This window comes from Ursus maritimus, unplaced genomic scaffold (genome assembly GCF_017311325.1).
Source record: "Ursus maritimus isolate PB19 unplaced genomic scaffold, ASM1731132v1 scaffold_2, whole genome shotgun sequence".
In the NCBI taxonomy this organism is placed as follows: domain Eukaryota; kingdom Metazoa; phylum Chordata; class Mammalia; order Carnivora; family Ursidae; genus Ursus; species Ursus maritimus.
The window spans coordinates 211,294-222,054 of record NW_024424452.1 but is presented as its reverse complement, the minus strand read 5'-3'; the positions used below and the strand labels follow the sequence as shown (position 1 = coordinate 222,054).

The window sequence follows — 10,761 nt, the reverse complement described above, 5'->3', positions numbered from 1 at the left end:
GGGGGGGGGGGGGGGGGGGGGGGGCTGGAGGTTCGCCTGTCTGCCTCTCTGGGCTGCTGTGACACACGCCAGCCGGTTTCCGGGACAACATCCGGCCAAGTCAGTTAATCTAAACAGAAAACAGTGGGGAGAAATTGTTCCCAGCTTTCCAGAAACTGCAGACACATGTGGCCTGCTTGTCTTCGTGTCTGGAACGTCCTCTGCGGGCCCAAGACTTCCCAGGAGACAAGGACGTGTCCGAGGCGCACTCACCTGCCCGCCAAGGGCTGGATCGCCGGGAAGCTGGAGGAGTGCGGGGGTGGGGCAGGGGCAGCGTGGCTCGGAGAGCTCCCGCCCCCTCTGTCCGTCATGACCCTGCCTCTCGGGTGGGAGATGCCAGGCACCCCGGGAGCCCACACGACCCGCCCTGAGCCCCGCGGCCCCAGCACATCTCTCTGAGGCTCTGCTTCGTCCTCTGTGCCCCTGTTAGATGCTGCTCGCTCCATCGCTACCATCTGAGCGTGGGCCAGATAGCTCTGTCTGCCCGCGGGCGCCGGGAGCCTGGACAGAGGAGGGAATTTTGCACCATGATTTGAAAGCCAAATAGGTTTTTATGAGGCCGTGAAGATGGAAAAGGCATTGTGGGAGAGGGAGCTACATGTGTCAGGGCGTCCGGGCGTGACAGCGGCGAGTCGATCCAGCCAGCGGCGCCCCGTGAGACTCCCACTCCCTCTCTGCGCCTGTGTGATGCGAGAGTGTGCATTCCACATGCTGCGTGCCCTGTGCACGTGTGCAAATGCCCGTGAGTGTGCGTGTGTGCAAGCACCCGTGAGTGTGTGCATGTGTCTGAATGTGTGCCCATTCCCATGAATGTACACATGTGCAAACATCTGTGAGCGTGTGCCATGCCCGTGAGTGTGCATGTGCCCGTGAGCGTGCATGTGTGCAAACACCCCTGAGCGTGTGCCGTACCCATGAGTGTGTGCATGCATGATGGCCGTCTCTGCCTCTCCCGTCGGTGAATGGCTGGGGTGGGAATCTGAGGGCCCAGATTTACACGTGGCTGTGGCTGCTCCAAGCTGTGGTCTCTCTCTGAGCCTCAGGGTCCCCCCGTCAGATCAGGGTGTCCTCTGCCCACACCTCCCAGGGTGCTAAGATGGCGGCTGTCAGAGGCCACCGAAGGAGGACACCCTTCCCTGCACAGAGTCCGGCACGGGGCACACCTGCATTAGTAAATCTCTCTCAGGTGTGGATGATACACGGGAGGTCAGGCCGCATGTGGGTCGCCACCTCACCCAGCACCAGGATGTCCCTGAACAGAACTCTCTGGGTCTGGGTGGTTCTGGCTCTTGTCTTATTGCACCTGCTTGGCCGACAGAGACAGCAGTGGCTTCTCCTGGACTTGCCCAGAGTCCTGGCTGCACAGGCACACTCAGCCTGGACCGGCGTCATCCAGGGGGCCGCGGGCTGCATCGCCACCCTGGCTCTGCTGCCCCCCAGGGTCAGCACTGGCATGGCCCCGCCACCCGCCTTCTCGCTGGGGAACAGAACTCCCTGCTCTCTGTCCTGCAGGGTTCCTGCCACTGGTGGCCAACTGCGTCTGTGGCCTGAAGAAGGGGGCCTAGACCAGGAGCCACCAGGGGCCCCGCTCTGAGGTCATCCGTGTTCGCTGAGCGCTGCACGAGGCTCCATCCCACGAGGCCAGCGGCTCAGCACAGGCACCGTCGGGGGGACGGAGGTGGTGACACAACCCACGTCAGGAATGGATGTGACACGCTGTCTACAACGGGATTGTTCCCACGGACCAACCTGAGAGACAGCCGGTCTGACTCTCTTCCTTTTGCTCCAGACGAGGGACAAATACCGCAGAAGCTGAGCAGCCCTGGAGCGCGAGGATAGGCGATGCAGGGGAGTCCTGGGCTCGCAGGGCCCTGGGGACCAGCAGGTGTGCGCGGGGCATGGGGGGCTGCGAGACGGTGCTTGGAGCGCCTGACAGGCCACACGGCGACCGACGGGGAGCTGCAGCGGTCCGGGGTGAGGGTGGCGGCCTCCCCGCGGTGTGCCCAGCAGCGCAGAGCCAAGTTACATCAGCTCGAATGCTCCCCCTCAATTTCCCTTTCGTCGGAGACCGCGTGGCCGCAGGACCGTGCTTCATTATAAATCTAATTCCGCGGTCTCGGTTGGGCGAGCTCACATCGGTGTGGACGGGGTCTGCAGTGGCCTAAAGCTGGGGAGATGTGGCCCCTCAAGGGCGCACGGGGCTGTTAATTTGCAGTCGACCGCGGCGGGCCTGACAAGCGGCGCCTTCCGTTTTGGGAGCCAGGTTCTCCGGAGCCCGTGCTCGAGTGCAGCCCACCCGGTAAGACGCACTTGGTATTTTAGGGCGAAAACATTCGGTTTGCAAACGTTTATGGATTGCTCCTTTGGCTGAAGACGAAGTTACAGGTGATACATAGCGCGTGCCCTTCCGCGGCCACCTCCTGGAGTATTTGCCTCCAGGGCCGCACACCAGGCTCGTCCCCGTGGGGCAGAGGCTGGGAAGACGCTGCACATGGGTCCACGCCCCCCTCGAGGTCCCGAGTTTGGGGTCCCTGGCCCTTGCTCAGAGTCACATGGTGGCTGTCGCTCGGGCATGGAGGGGCCCTGGGGTCTGATTCCATTTCACCCCCAGCCTAGAAGGTGTCACCGCACCCTCGGCCTGGCATCCCGGGCACCTGGGTGGGGGACGGTGGACCGAGGACCCGTCTGTGCTCCCACGAGCTCTGGGAGGCCTCTCTGAGCCTCAGTCTCCCCCTGTGAAATGGAGCTGTCTGCCTCATCCCTGCCCTCAGCCGTCGGGGGTGCAGTGGGTGCTGGGGGGGGGCATGTCCGCCCTCTCCTTGGCCGTCACTACGTCATCCCCCTCTCTAGGGCGTGGAGCTGGAGGTGCTCTGAGAAGAGGCAGGCGGGGCAGGTGCCCAGGGCGTGTGGGGACCCTGGGCCCTGGCCCTGCAGTCTCCCAGCTCCCAGCGTGACCCCGGCTGTCACACAGCTGCCTGGGGCCTTCTAGACACACTACTGACAGGTGTGCGCAGACCCCTGCGTTCAGACCCCACTGCACACCTCTCTCTGCCTCACCCGTGCGATGGAGGGAGTCAGATGACCCACATAACGTGGCCTGAGGATGGTCAGAACAGGGCCTGGCACGCGGGGATCGCTCAGCAGACCCCAGCACCCTGCGGCCACTGCTGTCCGGGTCGCGGTCTGGGCTGGACCCTGACTGCCGGCTGGGGTCTGTGGGGTGAATGATGGGAAGGCCTTCCGCCCCGTCCTGTAGGGGAACTTGTGGGCGTCCCGCACCCGAGCAGCTTGCCCGCCCTTCCCACCAGCCTTCCACCCCAGGGACCCTTTCCCGTCCTTACACGCACCCTGGGCGGACGTCCTCTGCGCGTGGGGTGTCGTGAGGCCTCGGCCTGGTTGCTAAGCCCTCGAGCGTTTCCTCCCTGGCACTGCCTTCAGCCGGGCTTCCTCAGATGAGCACCGTCCCCACCCCAGGGCTGTCAGGGGCCACCCCCTCGGACGCCCGTGTGACTGACTCTATGGCCTTGATGTAAAGCACTGGCCTCACTCCCGACGGGAGGCCCCTTGGCGTCAGCCCCCTGCCGAGGCCGAGTGGCCTCCTCCACTATCGGGGTCTCCCCGGTCCTGTTCCGGGCAGCCCCTGCCCCAGCACGCCAGGAATGAGAGCTGAGGGTCTCCCTCCCCATTTCCCCTGCAAGGCCAGGCCCGCAGGCCCACCCGTCTCCACCCCCGTGGGCCCTTCCCCACTCGCTGTGGCGGGCGGCCTCCTTGAGTCCGTACCCACAGCTGGGCTCCGACAAGAGGCCCCAAGTCTGCTGAGGCCCAGGCTGGGCTTCTGCACCGACCTGCTCCACATCTGTTCTCGGGGCCAGGAGAAAGGTTCCAGCAGAGCCGGGTCAATTGCCCGGATGGGAAACACTGAATAACCCGCAGTCGGAGGGGCCGGGTGCGGCCAGGAGGGTGGCAAAGACGGCGGGCATCCGGGGCGGGAGCCCTTGCCCCAGGCAGACCCCCACCCGAGCAGGCCCTGCAATCCTTATCTTCAGGTTTATACTCCTGGTGAGGAAAAGGCTTGTTTGGGTTCCTAACTTAGAATGTTTGTGGAGGGTCCCAGGGTCTTCAGTGTCCAGATTATCTCCCTGTCATTGGGGCTGCACCACACGGCCCAGGGTCTGTCCTGTGGGCTTGGAGATGGAGCAATTTCAGAGGGAGCCCAGACCCTGCAGGGGCAGGAACAGGGGGCTCCTCTCCGGCCTGGCCCCCAGCTCAGCGCCAACGGAGGGATGAGGCCGAGAGGGAAATGCTGCCCGACCCCCAGAGCGGGAGGCCAGAGTACATTCACTGAGGAAGCCGACACGTGGGAGAAGGAGAGCCCCCCGGCTCCACGTCTCCCACTCTGGAGGCCCCCGGCAGCCCTGTCCCGGCCTGCCCGTGGGGAGGCAGGAAGCTGGCAGTGTCCAGAGCAGATGTGAGGTCCCAGGGAAGGAGCAGGGGCTGCTTCAAGGGACGGAGGTGCCCAGAGGACTTGCCTGGCCCGGGGGAGCTGGTTTCCATGAGGCTCCTCACAGCCCAGCGAGCCGATCCCTTCCCTGCCTCCCTCGCTGGGTGTGGGCTGAGCAGAGCCTTGGGATCGGGTGGGAGACGTGGCGCATCGCAGCTAAGTCCCCAGGGGTTCTGTGTGTGGCCCCTGCCACAGATGAAGAGCCCAGGGCTCAGGTGGGCAGATGGCCTGTCTGAGGACATGCACCTGCAAGACTCCCGCCTGGGAGGCCAGGACCATGGGTCCAAAGACTTCCAAGGTCATTCTAGGGCCGCTGACTGAGGCCTAGAAGATGCCAAGGAGGGCTGGTGCCAAGAGGGGCTCTAGAAGACCCCTCCCACACTCTGTACACTATCCCCGCTGACATCACCCACCCACAAGGACCTGTGTCTTGGTTTCATGAGCACAGGACAGGACAGGTCAGGAAGAGAGGCTTGAGGACAAGAGCAGGAGACATGCAGCGTGTGTCTGCTCCAGTAAGCGAGCCAGTGTGGAGGCCACATTAACCAAGGTGAAGTGTCCAGAACACGGGAGGTGATTGTCCTGTAGGAGTTCCATGTATCAGAAAGAACAGTGACAAACTGAGGCAAATACAGGAGATGTGCTTCAGACTTCAAAGGCTAAAGCCACGGGTGATTGTCTTGGACTCGGAGGCTGGGAGAGCATTTCCCCTTCCCTGTGCCTCCCTCCAGCCACACTGACCCTGACTCCTTTCCCCCTTGGAGGCTCGGCCTGCCATCCCCCGCCTGGAATGCCCTTTCCTCTTGGCACAGGGGCCCCTGCCTGTCCTTAGGACCTCAGCTTGAAGGTGGCCCCTGGAGGGCCCTGCCCAGGCTCCCCGTCTGAGCTGGTGGCTGTCGCCCGAGTTGTCTGTACTCTCAGCTCCCTAGGCTTCCTTCCCGGCCTCCCGGAGATGTGATTGCTCTGTGCACGCTGCTGGGACACAGGCTGTTCCGTCATTGCACCCCAGCACCTAGCACAGGGCTCACAGATGTTTGTTGAATGAATGAACACACAGCCCCAGAACCACTCAATCAAGGAAGGAAGGAATTTGAAGAGAAAGGAGCCCTTTTCTCTGCTTCCCCAGGGGCAGACCAAGGGCCAGGGGTAGGCTTGCTATGGAGGGCACGGTTGGCTAAGGGAGGCCTCTCTGGGGAGACACAGCGATGCTGGACCCCAAGGTCGGGCATGTGGAGGAGGAGGGCATCGTCCAGGGCCACTGTGTACCCACAGACCTGCTCGTGCTCCCGTCCCAGCACTCTCCCCCGTCCACCCAAATGTGGTCGCCCTCGGTCTCTGGCCACGGTGGAGGGCCCAGGCCCGGCCAGCTGCCGTGAGGAGGGACATCCTCCCACGGAGCCTGGGCAAGGAAGAGCTCAGCCTGGATGCCGCCCGGCCGGGAACTTTGATGGTGGTTTGCACACCCTCCCCCGAACTCCCGCACAGCAGCGCCTCCCAACTTTATTAATGGAAACCCGGTGATCCGTAACCGTGTGGCAGACATCTGCTCGGGGGTAATGTGGTGGTAATGCACGTATCGGTGATCAATCAGCAGATTTGCAAGAGAGGCATAAGGTATTTAATTATAGGTGCGCTGGGCGAGTCTGCGTGGTGCGGTATTTGAATAGGTCAGAGCCGGCCCTCACCCCTGCGATGTTGTTTGGTATTAAATGCCACTCACTTCAAAGACTGGAAGACGTGCGTGAGTCGTGGGGTATCGCACGCTGGCAAATGGAAAATGTGCCTTCGCTTTCAAAAACATGATTGATACCCTTTGCAAAACAAATGTTGTACCTTGTGGTGCACAGACCTCGGCCGCCCGGCACCGCCCCTCTGCACGCCCGCAGCCGGTGAGCGCCCGCCCGCGACCCTGGGCACCAGGGAGGACGTGCTAACAGCCCGTCTGGCCACCAGGTCTCCTCTCCCCTCCAAGGCCGGGGCTTCCAAAATTGCCCTCTTTAGGGCAGAGGAATTTTCTGTCCCATTAGGCTTTGCTCACCAGAACAAATCATGGGAACATGGCTAGAACCCAAAAGATAAAATGCAAATTTCATTTGCTTGATTGGAAGCAGAAAAATATATCTTCAGATACTCTGCGTGCGTCCTACTGAGGTTACGGTAAGCACCACCTACGTCGTATCTACTATCATCTTAAACAATGCTTTTCGCACAACCGGCAAAGGTATAAATAACGGGAACGCAGACAGACATCACACCCACCATGCACACATGCACACACGTGCACACAGACTCTGAGTCCGCATGAGCCACGGCTTAGAGGACGTGTTAGCAGCCCAGCCAGAGCCACATGCCTGGGCCCTGGGCCTGGGACCCCTGCATGCAGGTCCCTACCTGTCGAATGGGAATGAGAAGTAATGCAACCCTCAAGCAGGGTCAGGAGGCCAGCCCTGGGGCCAGCCTGTGTCCGGCACTCGGCAACGTGCCTTGCGGGCAGTGAGGCCCACAGTGCTGGATGCTTTCCCAGCAAAGAGTTCTGGCAGCTGGCATTTGCAAAGGAAAGACGTCCTCTGTGTTGCAGGCCTTCCTCCTGCTTTCCAGAGGGCCGTTTGAGGCAGGGCGCCCCTGCCCCCATGAGGCCGACAGGCTGCCCCGTGGGCAGGGCCTGGCCTGACCCTGAGAGTGCCGGCGGGCAGGCAGGGGGCACATCACCACCAGGGCTCATCTCTGGACTCGGGGATCAGGTATTGACAACATTTGTAAGTTACGGCCTTCTCCCCCATTCCCAAAACGATTACGTCGACCCGAGGAGCTCTACAGGTGGACGAGTAATGCCGCAGTTAAGTGAAATGTCAGGTCGTGTCAATCAGGAGGAGTCCGAAGCTGGCCAGTCTACGCGAGTCCCCCGCGTGGCTCTGTCTGTCGCCGCCTCCCGCCCGCCTTCCTTTACCGTCCGGGTTTTTCAGAGTCCGATAAAGCACCAACATGTAATTCCCAGTCGAGACAGTCAGCCTCCTTGGGTGTGTTTTTGTTGTTTATAAAATTAGCCAATCATTGTCACCTAGTGGATCAGATTAGCTGTAATCCATACTAATGTTCAAATTAAGTCATGGAAAGCAATTAACTCTGCAAAAATGGGCTGGTGAAAAATGATAAGGTTGGTCAAATAGTTTCACTGTGCATAATTGTGTTTTTAAAATGCCCGTCTCCACACAGTAATTAAATCATTTACATTTCAAATGGAGTGTACCCACCTCCAACGCGTGTCATCGCGCCGGCCCTAATCGTACAGCTCACGGTGGAGCAGGGATCTGTCAGCCGTCTGCTACGGAATGTCTGCTTCCCTGGAACCCGCGGGGTGGAACGCGCCCAGATAGCAGCGCGCTCCCCGCTCAGAAGAACCAAGCAAAGCGTCTTCGCCGCACGCGGTCCCAGGTTTGGACCCTCCCGCCTCCCTCTTCCTCCTCCCTTCTTCCTGCCTTCTTTCCTGTATAAAAAAGTGCACAGGATTTCTCCAGCAATCATCAAGTTTTCTGTCCACAGCACAAGACCCCATCATCCATCACAGGGCCACAGGCATACACCTTGGGGTCACTGCTCGCACTTCACCAGTATCACGTTCAGCTCAGGGCAAGATGCTCACCCACTTTGCCAACTGTATACTGAGCGCACTGGAGCCTTCCAGGGTGTGGCGGTCCATGCAGCAAATTCTCAGATGGTGGAGGGATGGAATGGGACCTTGGGTCTAAGTGAACGTGGCCCTGAACCTATGTTCCTGTTCCTCAGAGAAGGATTATTCGGTGAATTCAGAGCAAATGCTTCAGGCAAGCAGGACCCCATGGGTCTTCTTGCAAGGGAACTTTTTCTGAAGGATGAAGCCAGAAGACTGACCTGTCTCTCCAGCCCAGGGTGGTTTTCGGCACGGAGCAGGAGTCTGTGGAAGTTAGTAGGATGTGGCAAAACCTTGCTTCTTGGCTCGAGGTGGGGCTGAAGTCACCTGGAAGACCCCAGACTGGGTGCCCTCCGAGCCTCATATTGTCCAAAGGTGGAGGTCCATTGGCTGGGTCTCCCGCCGGGGGTTTCTGCCCTCCTGCGGGCCGTAGGGACACTTGAGCCCCGGAAAAGGGTCGGGCGAGGACAGGATGTAGTCAATGCTGAACTTGATGCCCCTGGGCTCCTCCCTCCCCAGCGCAGAAGCGGGCTGGCGGGGGCCGCGGGCTGACGGCGGGGGCCGGCTCAGGCGGCCCCGGAGCCCCTCCAAGGGACCCCCCGCGCCTGCCCGCCCCCGCGCTTGGGCTGCGCCGCCGCCTCCGCCGGTAGTTGCTCCTCGAAGAGGTCCAGCAGCGACTCGCAGCCGCCCGCGAACGTCCAGTAGTTGCCCTTGTTCTTCGTGGCCCTCGGTCCGGGGCACCTGTGGGAGGGGGAGGGGCTCCACGAGGATTTGCCTTTGGTGCGCTCCCGCCCACCCCTCTCCGGCATCTTGGCTCACTTAGGACTCCAGGTACACTGGATAGGTCCGTCCTGCTGGTAAGCCCAGCGTGGTCGCATGGAGCAAATTGAGCTCCCCAATTTGCCAAAACGAACTTTCTAGCTGCTGCTGCTGTTGCAAAACTCCCCGCCCCCCAATCGGGATGACTTGGCCCAGGAGCCCCGCTTGGGACACTCGGGCCGTTCCGGGGAGCGGGGTGGCGGGCGGGGCGGGGGCTCACCTGACAAAGCAGCTGTTGAGGGACAGGTTGTGGCGGATGCAGGCCTGCCATGCTGGTTGGCTCGGTAGTAGGGGAACTTGCGCATGATGAAGTCGTAGATGCCAGACAGGGTCACCCTGCCCGAGGGGCTCTGCTGAATGGCCATGGCGATCAGCGCGATGTAGCTGCAAATAGGGGCGCATCGGGCTACGCGGGGCGGAGGAGGGGACGCCGCCGGGCGTCTGGAACCCCTCCAGCCAGGCCTTCCCGGCGCCAGGGGCCCCTCCAGGAGCCCGCGGCTCCTCCGCCCCCAGGGCTCCGTGGTATGTGGGCGGTGCAGGCGGGAAGGCGCTGTTCGGGAGCGCGAACCCTGGAGTTCCCCACTCCCCGCTTCTGCCCAAACCCAAGAAGCTCGTCTTCACACTTGGGAGTTTCCTCAGGGAGGTTGAGAGAACATGCAGACGAACGCGTCCCTTCTCTCAATCCCCCCACCCCCGCCCACTGCCCTCCGGAGAAGAAAGCCCTCCCTCCGTCCCAGGCAGGTCCTTGACAGGGAGGGTCCCTGGCCCGCAGGCTCCTACCACGCACCCCGCGGTCACCTGTACGCGGGCCGCGTGAGCCGCTTCTCCTCGTCGGAGCTGCCGGCTGGGTAGTCGTCCGCGTCGTAATTGAAGCAATTGTAGGGATACTGCGAGCTGTCAAACATCTTGGCGCCCCAGCGCCCGCGGGGCCCACCGCTGCTGTTGCCGCCTCCTCCGCGCCGCCCGCCGGCCCTCCAGGTCTTTGCTGAGGTCCTTCCGGGCGCGGGCCAGCAGCGTCTGCACTGCGGGCTGCTCTACGCCCGAGCTGGGAACCTGGGCTTCTGGGGTCCCCCGCCCGCATCCACCCCGTTCTCTCGCATCCAATCCCAGCACGGGGGAGGCCCCAGCCACCAGTAAAGCGGCTGAGGGGAGTCAAGCGGGGCTCTCGGTGACCCTCTGACCGCCCGAGGACCGAGGGAGGAGGGAATGGCGCGCTGGGTGGTCCGACGGGCGGGGCGCCACCCCCGCCTCCCGCGCCCGCCCCGGTGCGCGTTGCCGCCGCACTCCCTGCGCGGGCCCCAGATTTCGAGGCAGAGTCGCTGGGTATCTCTCCCACCCCCAGCCCCGGAGCCAGAGCTGGGGCTCCTCGTGGGTTCCCTGCCCTGGCAGATGTTTCCTCGGAGCCCCCTGTCTGTGCGCCCAGGGCGCACATCAAGATTCTAGATTCTTCTGGGCACCGGATCCCAGAGCGGACTCTTGGGTTGCCAGAACAGAGCCATGAGCCAGGCCACAGACAGGGCCAGGACTGTCGCCTCCTCCACTGGCCGGGCTTGGCCCCACCTCCTGCCCCAGAGCAGCAGGGTCCAGGCAGGACAGTTTGGGCCCAGCTGGCGTGTCCCTGCCTGGAGCACTGGATCAGAGCCCGGTCAGGGACAAAGGGTCCAGCAGCATTTCCTCTAAGGCCCTGCATCCCCACAGCACTGTCTCTCACTGCCCAGAAGGGTGCTTCTTCCAG

At 62.2% G+C, this 10,761-nt stretch overlaps 1 pseudogene; it reads right to left on the bottom strand.

The window, feature by feature from the left end:
• Window positions 1-7,976: 7,976 nt before the first annotated feature.
• On the bottom strand, window positions 7,977-9,931 carry LOC121103656 (annotated as a pseudogene).
• Between the last annotated feature and the right edge of the window lie 830 nt (window positions 9,932-10,761).